Source organism: Triticum aestivum, chromosome 5D, assembly GCF_018294505.1.
Source record: "Triticum aestivum cultivar Chinese Spring chromosome 5D, IWGSC CS RefSeq v2.1, whole genome shotgun sequence".
Taxonomy (NCBI): Eukaryota; Viridiplantae; Streptophyta; class Magnoliopsida; order Poales; family Poaceae; genus Triticum; species Triticum aestivum.
The window spans coordinates 71,978,444-71,989,039 of record NC_057808.1 but is presented as its reverse complement, the minus strand read 5'-3'; the positions used below and the strand labels follow the sequence as shown (position 1 = coordinate 71,989,039).

At 39.2% G+C, this 10,596-nt stretch overlaps 1 long non-coding RNA gene across 1 annotated transcript; it reads left to right on the top strand.

Annotated features, from left to right (window-relative positions):
* Positions 1-8,512: 8,512 nt before the first annotated feature.
* Positions 8,513-10,173, top strand: LOC123124370 (uncharacterized). The gene is made up of 3 exons (XR_006461061.1): positions 8,513-8,738; positions 8,871-8,955; positions 9,142-10,173. It is a non-coding gene; the product is annotated as an uncharacterized lncRNA (long non-coding RNA).
* Positions 10,174-10,596: the final 423 nt, after the last annotated feature.

Genomic DNA, 10,596 nt, shown 5'->3' with positions numbered 1-10,596 from the left:
TTTTCCATGAACTTAATACACTAGATGCATGTTGGATAGCGGTCGATGTGTGGAGTAATAGTAGTAGATGCAGGCAGGAGTCGGTCTACTAATCTTGGATGTTATGCCTATATAATGATCATTGCCTGGATATCGTCATGATTATTTGAAGTTCTATCAATTGCCCAACAGTAATTTGTTCACCCACCATTTGCTATTTTTCTCGAGAGAAGCCACTAGTGAAACCTACGGCCCCCGGGTCTCTTTCTCATATTATTTGCCCTTGCGATCTACTTTTCCTTTGCTTTTATTTTCAGATCTATTAAATGAAAAATACAAAACTACCTTGCTGCAATTTATTCTTATTTGTTTTATTTGGCGTTCGATCTATCAATCTACTACAATTTTATTCACGTCTGTTTGCCTATCTTGGGGCGCCGCTACCCGAAAGGGATTGACCACCCCTTTTAAACGTCGGGTTGCGAGTATTTATTATTTGTGTGCAGGTGTTGTTTACGTTGTGTTGCTTGTTTCTCCTACTGGTTCGATAACCTTGGTTTCATATATGAGGGAAATACCTACCGCCGTTGTGCTGCATCATCCCTTCCTCTTTGGGGAAATACCGACGTAACTTCAAGCCGCCATCAAAAGGAATTTCTGGCGACGTAGCTTCAAGCACCAGGTTCCTAATCACAAATCTCATCTCGTCACAATTTACATTATTTGCCATTTGCCTCTTGTTTTCCTCTCTCCCACTTCACAAAAATTTGCCGTTTTATTTGCCCCTCCTTTTCGTTTGCCGTTTTCTCGTCAGATCTATCCCTTGCTTACAATCATGAGTGATTTTGGTATGGCAGCAACAGATCATGGCCTAACTCCTAACATTGGACGTACGGGCAATCTGGATGCTAAAACTTTTATCTTGGGGCAAGGGAATGTTATGGGAAAAGAACGTATCCAATAATTTTTCAATTGTGTTGGAAATCTAAGTCTTGATGATGCTCCTATACTTAAAAGTACTAGATCTTATGCGGATGCTATTTCAGCACTAGTTCTGAACTTGAAAGTAAATTTATCCGTACTCATCCCACCTTGCAAAGATTGTTTTTTGAGCTTCCTGTTATAAATAATCCTAAAGCTAAAATGTTGGCCACTCTCGTTCTTATGAATGTGTTTGACTACATAATACGGGAAGCTAGGGAAACCTTTGATTCTTATGGTATGAATCGTGAAAAACCAGTGATAGATGAAATTCTTTACAATAGTGATTATGCTCTAAGGCATTTGCTTGGGGATAATAAAATCTTTGATGAGAATCTTAAAAGGGAAGTCCCCGTTTTAGACATAATCCAACAAGTTTTCAATAATGTTAACCAACATCACTCTTGGATTGTTGCGGGGAATCAAAGGGGATATGATGAAAACCAACTTAGGAACGCCGAGGTTTCTATGGATAATATGTTTTATGTTGTGTTTACAAAACCCCATGATGAAAACACCTCTAAGGAAATTAAGGATAAGGATGACAAAACTTAGATCCTTGCTTTATGCCTAGCTAAGCGCGTAAAACTATAGTGCTTGTTGGGAGGCAACCCAATGAATAAATTTTATTTTTTTGCTTTTTGATTTATTTTCTTGAGTGTTTGCACAATTATGCTACTGTTATGATTGTGTTTTTTGCGTTTTAGTTAGTGTTTGTGCCAAGTAAAGCCTTTAGGATCTTCTTGGGTAATGGTTGTTTGATCTTGTTGAAAAACAGAAACTTATGCACTCACGAAAATAATTTTCATAAATCACAGAAAAGTTCTTTTGCCCAGATTCTTTTTGCAGAATATTAATATACAAATTGCTCAGGTCTTCCTAATTTTTTAGAATTGTTGGAGTTTCAGAAGTATTCGAAATATCCAGATTGCTACAGGCTGTTCTGTTTTTGACAGATTCTGTTTTCTTTGCGTTGTGTGCTTGTTTTGATGGCTATGGTTTTCTTTGATGAGTTTTTTCCATAGAAAAGTTGGAATACAGTAGATATAATGCAAAAAGAAAATATGAATAGGTTGCAACAATACTTATAGTAGTGATTTATTTTCTTACACTAATGGATCTCACGAAGGTTTTGTTGAGTTTTGTGTGATTGAAGTTTTCAAGTTTTGGGTTATCTTACAATGGATGAAGGAATAAGGTGTAAGAAGAGCCTAAGCTTGGGGATGCCCCGGCATCCCAAGCTATTATCCAAAAGAAGCAAGCAACTAAGCTTGGGGATGCCCCGAGTGGCATCCCCTCTTTCTTCTAACGACCATCAGTATTTTACTCGAAGCTATATTTTTATTCATCACATACTATGTGTTTTGCTTGGAGCGTCTTGTGTGATATGAGTCTTTGCTTGTTTTATTTTGTGTTTTTAGTCTTGGTTCCTTGCTGGACGCACCTATTTGAGAGAGCCAAAATTATGTCATGACTTGTTATAATTGCTCTCTATGCTTCACTTAAATTTTTATGAGCTATGGACTTGCTCTAGTGCTTCACTTATATCTTTTTGAGCATGGTGTGCTTTAGTATTTTTGAAGAAATGCTCTCTTGCTTCACTTAGATTTATTTGAGAGTTCGTAAAATTTTCAAGAAATTCTCTCTTGCTTCACTTAAATTAATTTGAGAGAAAGGAATATTATGCTCATGATCTTCACTTATATTTGTTTGAGCTTATGAAAAGCAACATATGAAAATTAGTCCCAAATTGATAGATATCCAAGAAGGATATAATAAAAACTTTCATGAAGATCATTGGACAAAAACTTGATTCCTAGTAATAGTTTTGAGATATGACGATGTGATATGTGAGTTATGTTGATGAGTAATTATGCTTTAGTAAGAATATTGGTGTTAAGGTTTGTGATTCCCTATGCAAGCACGAAATTCAATAATTATGCAATGAAATTATATCCTACTTGTGGTGCATTATTCGGTGTTAATTATGCTTAATGCTCGCTTATGAGATTATCTGTTTCTTGGTTGGTCGCTTCTCAATCTTTTGCTAGACTTCATTTTGCACTAAATATGATCACTACTTGTGCATCCAAAAACCTTTAAACCAGTTTTGCCACATGACTCCACTATATCTACCTATATGTGGTATTCTTTTGCCGTTCTAGGCAAATTTGTATGTGCCATCTCTAGTTTTCAAAATAAACTTCTCTTTTGTGTGTTCGTACTGCTCGTGGAGCGGTGAGGGGTGGCTAATATTTTCCATCCTAGATGCGTTATTCTCATGATGAGTGTTTATTCACTTGTCATTGCACGAGAGTAAGGCAAAGGTATTAGGGATGCCCAGTCCCGAAATGAAAAATGAATTTACTTTATGTTGAAAAATAATAAATTCCTTGGAAAGTGTTGGTATGGAGGGCAACCGTGGATACGGCTAGCCATGGAAAGTGAAAGTATGATAGAAAAAGGAATAAACTTTATTTTCTGTTTGGGAACCACCTATGATATATCTAGCATGGAAAGTGTTGGGAACTCTAAGTCATTTTTGTTGGTGGGAAAGACACACCTCCCAAAATGTTTTTATCTCTAAGTTTTTCGCTTTGAGCTCTGGCACCTCTACAAATCCCTACTTCCCTCTGCGAAGGGCCTTTCTTTTACTTTATGCAATTTTTTATTTTGAATTTGAGTCTCCATCTTCTCTTATAAAAGCACCAACTAGGAGGCAATATGATCGTACTTGAGTATTGGGTGTAGCTAATATGCGAGTGTCTTTCATGAATGGATCAATGATTGAGCATGATGGGCTAGGGATAACTTATTTTAGCGTTGATATTTTGAAAGACATGGTTGCTTGTTGATATGCTTGAGTATTTAAATTACCATGTCAAAACTAGACTATTGCTTTGAATCACATAAAAGTCCAAGTGTCCATGCTATAAATAAAAGAATATGATATGACATGTTAGGCAACATTCCACATCAAAAATTCTGTTTTTATCACTTACCTACTCGAGAACGAGTATGAGTTAAGCTTGGGGATGCTGATACGTCTCCAACGTATCTATAATTTTTGACTGTTCAATGCTGTTATATTATCAATCTTGGATGTTTTATAATCATTTTATATCATTTTTTGGTACTAACCTATTGACATAGTGCCAAGTGCCAGTTGCTGTTTTCTACATGTTTTTTACATCGCAGGACATCAATACCAAACGGAGTCCAAATGCAACAAAACTTTACGGAGATTTTTTATGGACTAGAAGACACCCAATGGGCCAAGTCTGCACTTGGGGGGTGCTCCGAGGGGAGCACAACCCACCAGGGCGCGCCAGGAGGCCTAGGCGCGCCCTGGTGGGTTGTGCCCACCTCGGGTGCCCCCCGGACCGCCTCTTTGCTCTATAAATACCCCAATATTCCAGAAACCCTAGGGGAGTCGACGAAAATCAATTCCAGCCGCCGCAGAGTCCAGAACCACCAGATCTAATCTATACACCATCACAAAGGGGTTCACCACTTCCATTGGTGCCTCTTCGATGATGCGTGAATAGTTCTTTGTAGACCTTCGGGTCCGTAGTTAGTAGCTAGATGGCTTCCTCTCTCTCTCGCTGAATTCTCAATACAATGGTCTCTTGGAGATCCATATGTTGTAACTCTTTTTGCGGTGTGTTTATTGGGATACGGTGAACTTTGAGTTTATGATCAGATCTATCTTTTTATATCCATGAAAGTTATTTGAGTTTCTTTGATCTCTTATCTGCATGATTGCTTATAGCCTCGTATTTCTTCTCTGATATTTGGGTTTTGTTTGGTCAACTTGATCTATTTATCTTGCGATGGGAAGAGGTGCTTTGTAGTGGGTTCGATCTTACAGTGCTTGATCCAAGTGACAGAAGGGGAACCGACACGTATGTATCATTGCTACTAAGGATAAAACGATGGGGTCTATCTCTACATAAATAGATCTTGTCTACATCATGTCATCGTTCTTATTGCATTACTCCATTTTTCCATGAACTTAATACACTAGATGCATGCTGGATAGCGGTCGATGTGTGGAGTAATAGTAGTAGATGCAGGCAGGAGTCGGTCTACTAATCTTGGACGTTATGCCTATATAATGATCATTGCCTGGATATTGTCATGATTATTTGAAGTTCTATCAATTGCCCAACAGTAATTTGTTCACCCACCGTTTGCTATTTTTCTCGAGAGAAGCCACTAGTGAAACCTACGGCCCCCGGGTCTCTTTCTCATATTATTTGCCTTTGCGATCTACTTTTCCTTTGCTTTTATTTTCAGATCTATTAAACGAAAATACAAAACTACCTTGCTGCAATTTATTCTTATTTATTTTATTTGGCGTTCAATCTATCAATCTACTACAATTTTATTCATGTCCGTTTGCTTATCTTGGGGCGCCGCTACCCGAAAGGGATTGACAACCCCTTTTACAGGTCGGGTTGCGAGTATTTGTTATTTGTGTGCAGGTGTTGTTTACGTTGTGTTGCTTGGTTCTCCTACTGGTTCGATAACCTTGGTGTTATATCTGAGGGAAATACCTACCGCCGCTGTGCTGCATCATCCCTTCCTCTTTGGGGAAATACCGACGTAGCTTCAAGCCGCCATCATCCTGCGATGTGTCAAGCGAGCAGGCGTGGAGCTGGCGAGATAGCCCGGCAAGGCTTGCCGGGCAACCAATGACGTGACATTAAGCGGTGCATTTAATGCACCCTGTCAGCCTGCAGAGTTAGGTATGATAGCACTGTTTGCTATCTTATCAGTGCATAATGACTACTTTGCCATTGTGGCAACCCCTTAATCTATAAAAGGAGGCCCATGGCAACCGCAGAAAGGGTTAGAAAGTTGCACAACTCACACCCCTGTACGCACGTAGCCACTGCCGGGCAAGTGCACTACGCTCCACCACCATTCTTCCACCATCAATCCACCAAAGCAGGAGTAGGGTTTTACGCCTCACGGCGGCCGGAACCTGGGTAAAATTGCTCGTGTGATCTCTGCCGTGCTGCCCCACACTGGTTTGCTCTTTCTGCAATGCGACGTCCCCCTGCCGAACTAGCAAGGGGCCCTCCGGTCCCATAGGTGGCCGTGGTTTCCCATGACAATTGTCTTGCCAAATCAAAATAGAGACATGGTTCAAATCATATCAGTTCAAGACAAAGCAGCACTGAAAGAATACAAAGCGTGGGAAACTACACGGCACAACAAGATTTCAGATGGGTACCACGGGTCTACATGTACAACAACACTATTGGCTCTGTTGTGATGCTAGTAATGTGCATGATATGAGAAGTCAACTGTATACACAATTGAGATTGAAATCAACAGAGCTATTTATAAGAGCAAACCTGTTAAAGAAACATGCGTAAACATACCTGTTGTGCCATTGGAGTTTCGATTGGATCCTTCAATTTAAAAATAAGTTTGTATGAGCAAATACAGTGATACAAGAGCAAAGCAGTATGCACGAAGCAATGGAATCTTAAATGAGAACAGTTGTTCTTTAGGTTTAAGCACTTGTTCTACATGAACAGAGTATAGTAAGACGGAAGCATATAGTACTTAAAAATAAAAAATGAGCTCATAGACCTTACCACATTCTTGGTTCGGGACCAGTACAGAACAAGGCGTTTCCAGGCATCATCCAGTAAATGTGTCTCAGGAGAATGTAAGGGAACTTGATGAGTTTCTTTGCCAGTGAAGTACGTTTTCTTCAGGTAATTCCGATACTGCCACCAAGCATTCTTGAAGATAGCAGGGTATTAGCACAGGTTATCTCATCCTGAGTTTCCAAATCGGTCCTTCTCTATAGAGAAAATGGGAAAATTTGTTGTATTATAACCATCATGGAGGTAGAATGTATGGGAAAAAGCAAAGTAATTGCCATGAATAACATTACTTACACATAACTCTTGGACAAACACCTGCAACTGGCATTTTCCTTAATCCTCAGTATAATATTTCCATGATGGAAAGATACGCACATAGGATTTAACAACATCAAATGTGATAGATGCTAAACTACGAATGGCTGGTTGTGCTTCCTCCACACGAATAGGTGTACTAACTGGTGGAGTCGGGGTTCACTGTGGTAGTACTGGCGCTTTGGGCACTGGAGCTGCCTTACTAACTGCTCTTGTTTGGGAGCTCTGTGGTTGAGATGGTGCTGTGTCAATAGGAACTGGGTTACTATCTGCTGGGGTTGGGGTTAGATTGGGTGAAGCTGCTTCTCTGTCCATCGCAGTAGGGGTACAATCTGTGAGAGTCTGGGTTATGTGTGGTAGGGCTGGTTCTCGTGCATGTACAACCGGGGTGCTATCTCCACCAAGAGGTAGCACTGTTTTATTTGAAGACCGTGTTTTTACTCTGCTAGATACTGCCATCACTTGCTCCAATTCAAATGGCTAATAAACAGGAAACATAGTTGAATGTACAGACATTGTATGAGAGACAGATGCAATAGATAGTGTGGAAAAAAAGGCATGAAATAGTTGAGATGTATATTGTTTAACTAAAACGGATAGCATGACATAATTTCACATATATGATGTCTATCTAAACTGGATAGCATAGCATGACATAATTCAACGATATGATGACTAACTAAACAGGCTGGCATGAGATAATTATATGATGTCTTTAGTAAACAGGTTCGCATGACATAATTCAGATACATGTTATCTAAGTAATCAGGATCGCGTGATTTAATTCACTGATTTATATGCTAAGCAGAGGGCATTCGCATATATGATGTCTGAAGTAAGAACATGGTGTTGAATATTGTGTATGTGATGTCAAAACTATGCAATGCAAGACACCATATGCATGATATTAGCAGTATAACCGTGCCAAGTTAGAGCATACACCTCGGTGGGGGAATGGGACTGGTCATCTGTCTCTGAATCCATCTCTGAGGAGCTATCGGGACCCAGCAAGAGATCTGCTTCGACAGGTAGCACTGTCTGCTCTGAAGACCTTGTTTTCACTCCAGATTTTTCCATCACCCACTCAAATGGCTGATTCACAGGAAGAGTAGTTTAATGTACAAACATTGTCGATAAATGGAAATGTAATGAAGAAAAGGATGGGCAAAATATCATCTATCTATCTATTATATACTTAAAATAGAAGTCAAATAAGACACCACATTCTTCCACATAAGTTAAAATAATATGCATCGTTGATCAATAATACTTACGGCTGAGATTTAACGATATTACGTTACGTGCGTAAAGTTATGTATGTTGCGCGACACGTACATAGGTCATGCACAAAGATTATTCTAAAAAAGGTGCATGATTAATCTAAATAAAAAGGTGCAAGATTACGTTGGAAAGAAAGAGAGAGTTTGGTCATGTACGTAGGATGTACGGATTACGGGAAGCTGGAAAGCTAACAAAAAAAGCTACAACTACAAGCGAACACCAAAAAAAGGAAGTGTTATCCTACTAGGACACGTACATCTCTTTATTTATGTTGAAAACTTGGACACGTACATCTGATCAACTATCTATACACGCTGAAGTCCAAAAAAAACTGTCTATACACGCTGGAATCCCCATCACGATGCAAACCCTTCCTCCTCACGTAGCCGCCTCAGCTCCATGTCCTTGCAGCATCCGTGTTCCTCATCTTTCCCAATGCATCTCTACCATCACGTCTTCGACTTGATCCGGTAGCCATCGTCCTCCTATCTTTCCTCGCTTCAGCTATTGTTTCTGTCGCACCTTCTCAGGATGTCTGCGGATTCAAGTAGGGAGGTAATTATTTGTAACCTCTTTAATGAAAAAAGAGCAGCCGCTGTGGGCTGAAGCTTCTCAATAGGCAATCCCATCAATATTATGTCATTGTCTTCCCAGCCTAATCATCGCCGTTATTGTCTCTTGGCGCAGGTCCACACAAGCACATGTGGCTTCTTCAATAAGATAGATTTGGCAAGGAGGGTGCATCGAAAACCAAGCATCTAGCCTAGAGAAGGTGAGTCTGTACGTGTTGTCTTGATGGCTTGATGCTAATGTATGATATGTTTCCTGAAAGAAAAATCCCCTTCAATGCATGCTGGATTGATGGTTCCAAAATCTACATATTAATATCACCCGCATGACTACATATCATCACCATGCCTTATTCCAATTAATTATTGTCTATTGACACATGATACAGACACAAGCTGCTTTGTTCTGGAGATCAGGGACTCCAGAACCAAGCGTGCTTTTGTGCTCCATGAGGATGAGCACCATCATGACGTCTACACCGAGCCGCAGCACAATGGTGGAATGCTGGAGGTCTTGCAGTAGCGTGCCAACATGTACCTTGGGAGCGACGTTGGCTGCACGTTCGGCGTTGCCATCTTGGAGTCCACTACAGAAACCGAGGTACGACCAAGGGGCTAGGAGGGCAAGCCGGATGGATGGTATTTCCAAATCTTTCTCACTTATCCTCGCTCTACAAGAATTGGTAGTGTTTCCTTCCTGGCTGTAGTGATGAACAGATACTTCTTGGTGCAATTTCCAATCTATAGTAACTAATATGTGCATGTTATATGGATCCCTAGCTTCCATAATAGTTTATTTCTCTTTGTTCAGGATTACTTCATTCACACTTAACACCATACCCGAAAAATAAGTTCAGTTGAAATTTGAAATATGGTGGTGGTATACGACACAAAGAATCAGACTGGTGCATGTACATTATCTCTAGATTTAAGCAATACAGCCTTCCTTTCGAGAATATATTGCAGATAGTTTAATTTTTATGTTTGTTATTGTGTCTTATATTACTATGATTATAAAGTTAATCTAATATCTACTTTTCTGCCATGGTTTCGATTTGTAGGTTTTAAATAAATACCTTACATTGACATTGATCTTCGAAGTTAACGGGTGGCAACTTTGAGGAAATAATGTGTTTTTAAATGGTTGTAGTTTACATGAAAATTGTCCTATATTTTACTGAATATACTTATTGCTTACATATTCATGTTTCCTTGCTTATATTTAGATAATTTTGTCTTCTGTTTGCGCTACAGTGTGATTTGGTTTTGCAGTTTAGCTGGACATAACGTGATTCAGAACCCCAATTTACCAATGTGTTGCTGCAGTCACAACTGAAATGATCCAGCCATAAGTTTTGGGTTATTGTCTTCTTTTCTTGATTAGATCTTTTCTAACAGAAATAGTTATCAGTATGTATTACACAAACCCGTAGTTGAATAAGTTAGAATTATAAGCATAGAATATGTAGCTTCATGCGTTTCTTAACTAATTTGGTTCTATTAAGTTATTTTATATTGTGATGTTCTCACACTCCTTTCTTCTCTGTCCCTTCTTAAACATGTGTTGTCATTTTACCTTGCATGTTTAACTTGATACGTGGCTTAGGAGGAAATTAGATGTCATATGTCACTGTCTAAAACCAACATATGTGCAATTCATCTAAGAATATCCCAACCAAGAAAGTAATAGTTTAGCATACTCACTCCAAACAAATGTGCAGTTGAATTTTCATAATCATGAAACATTGTTGCATTTCAAAAATTATTTATATAATCAAGAAGTGTTCCTTCATTACGTTGGAACAAAAGTTATATACCACATACTATCGAGTCCCCTGCTGAAA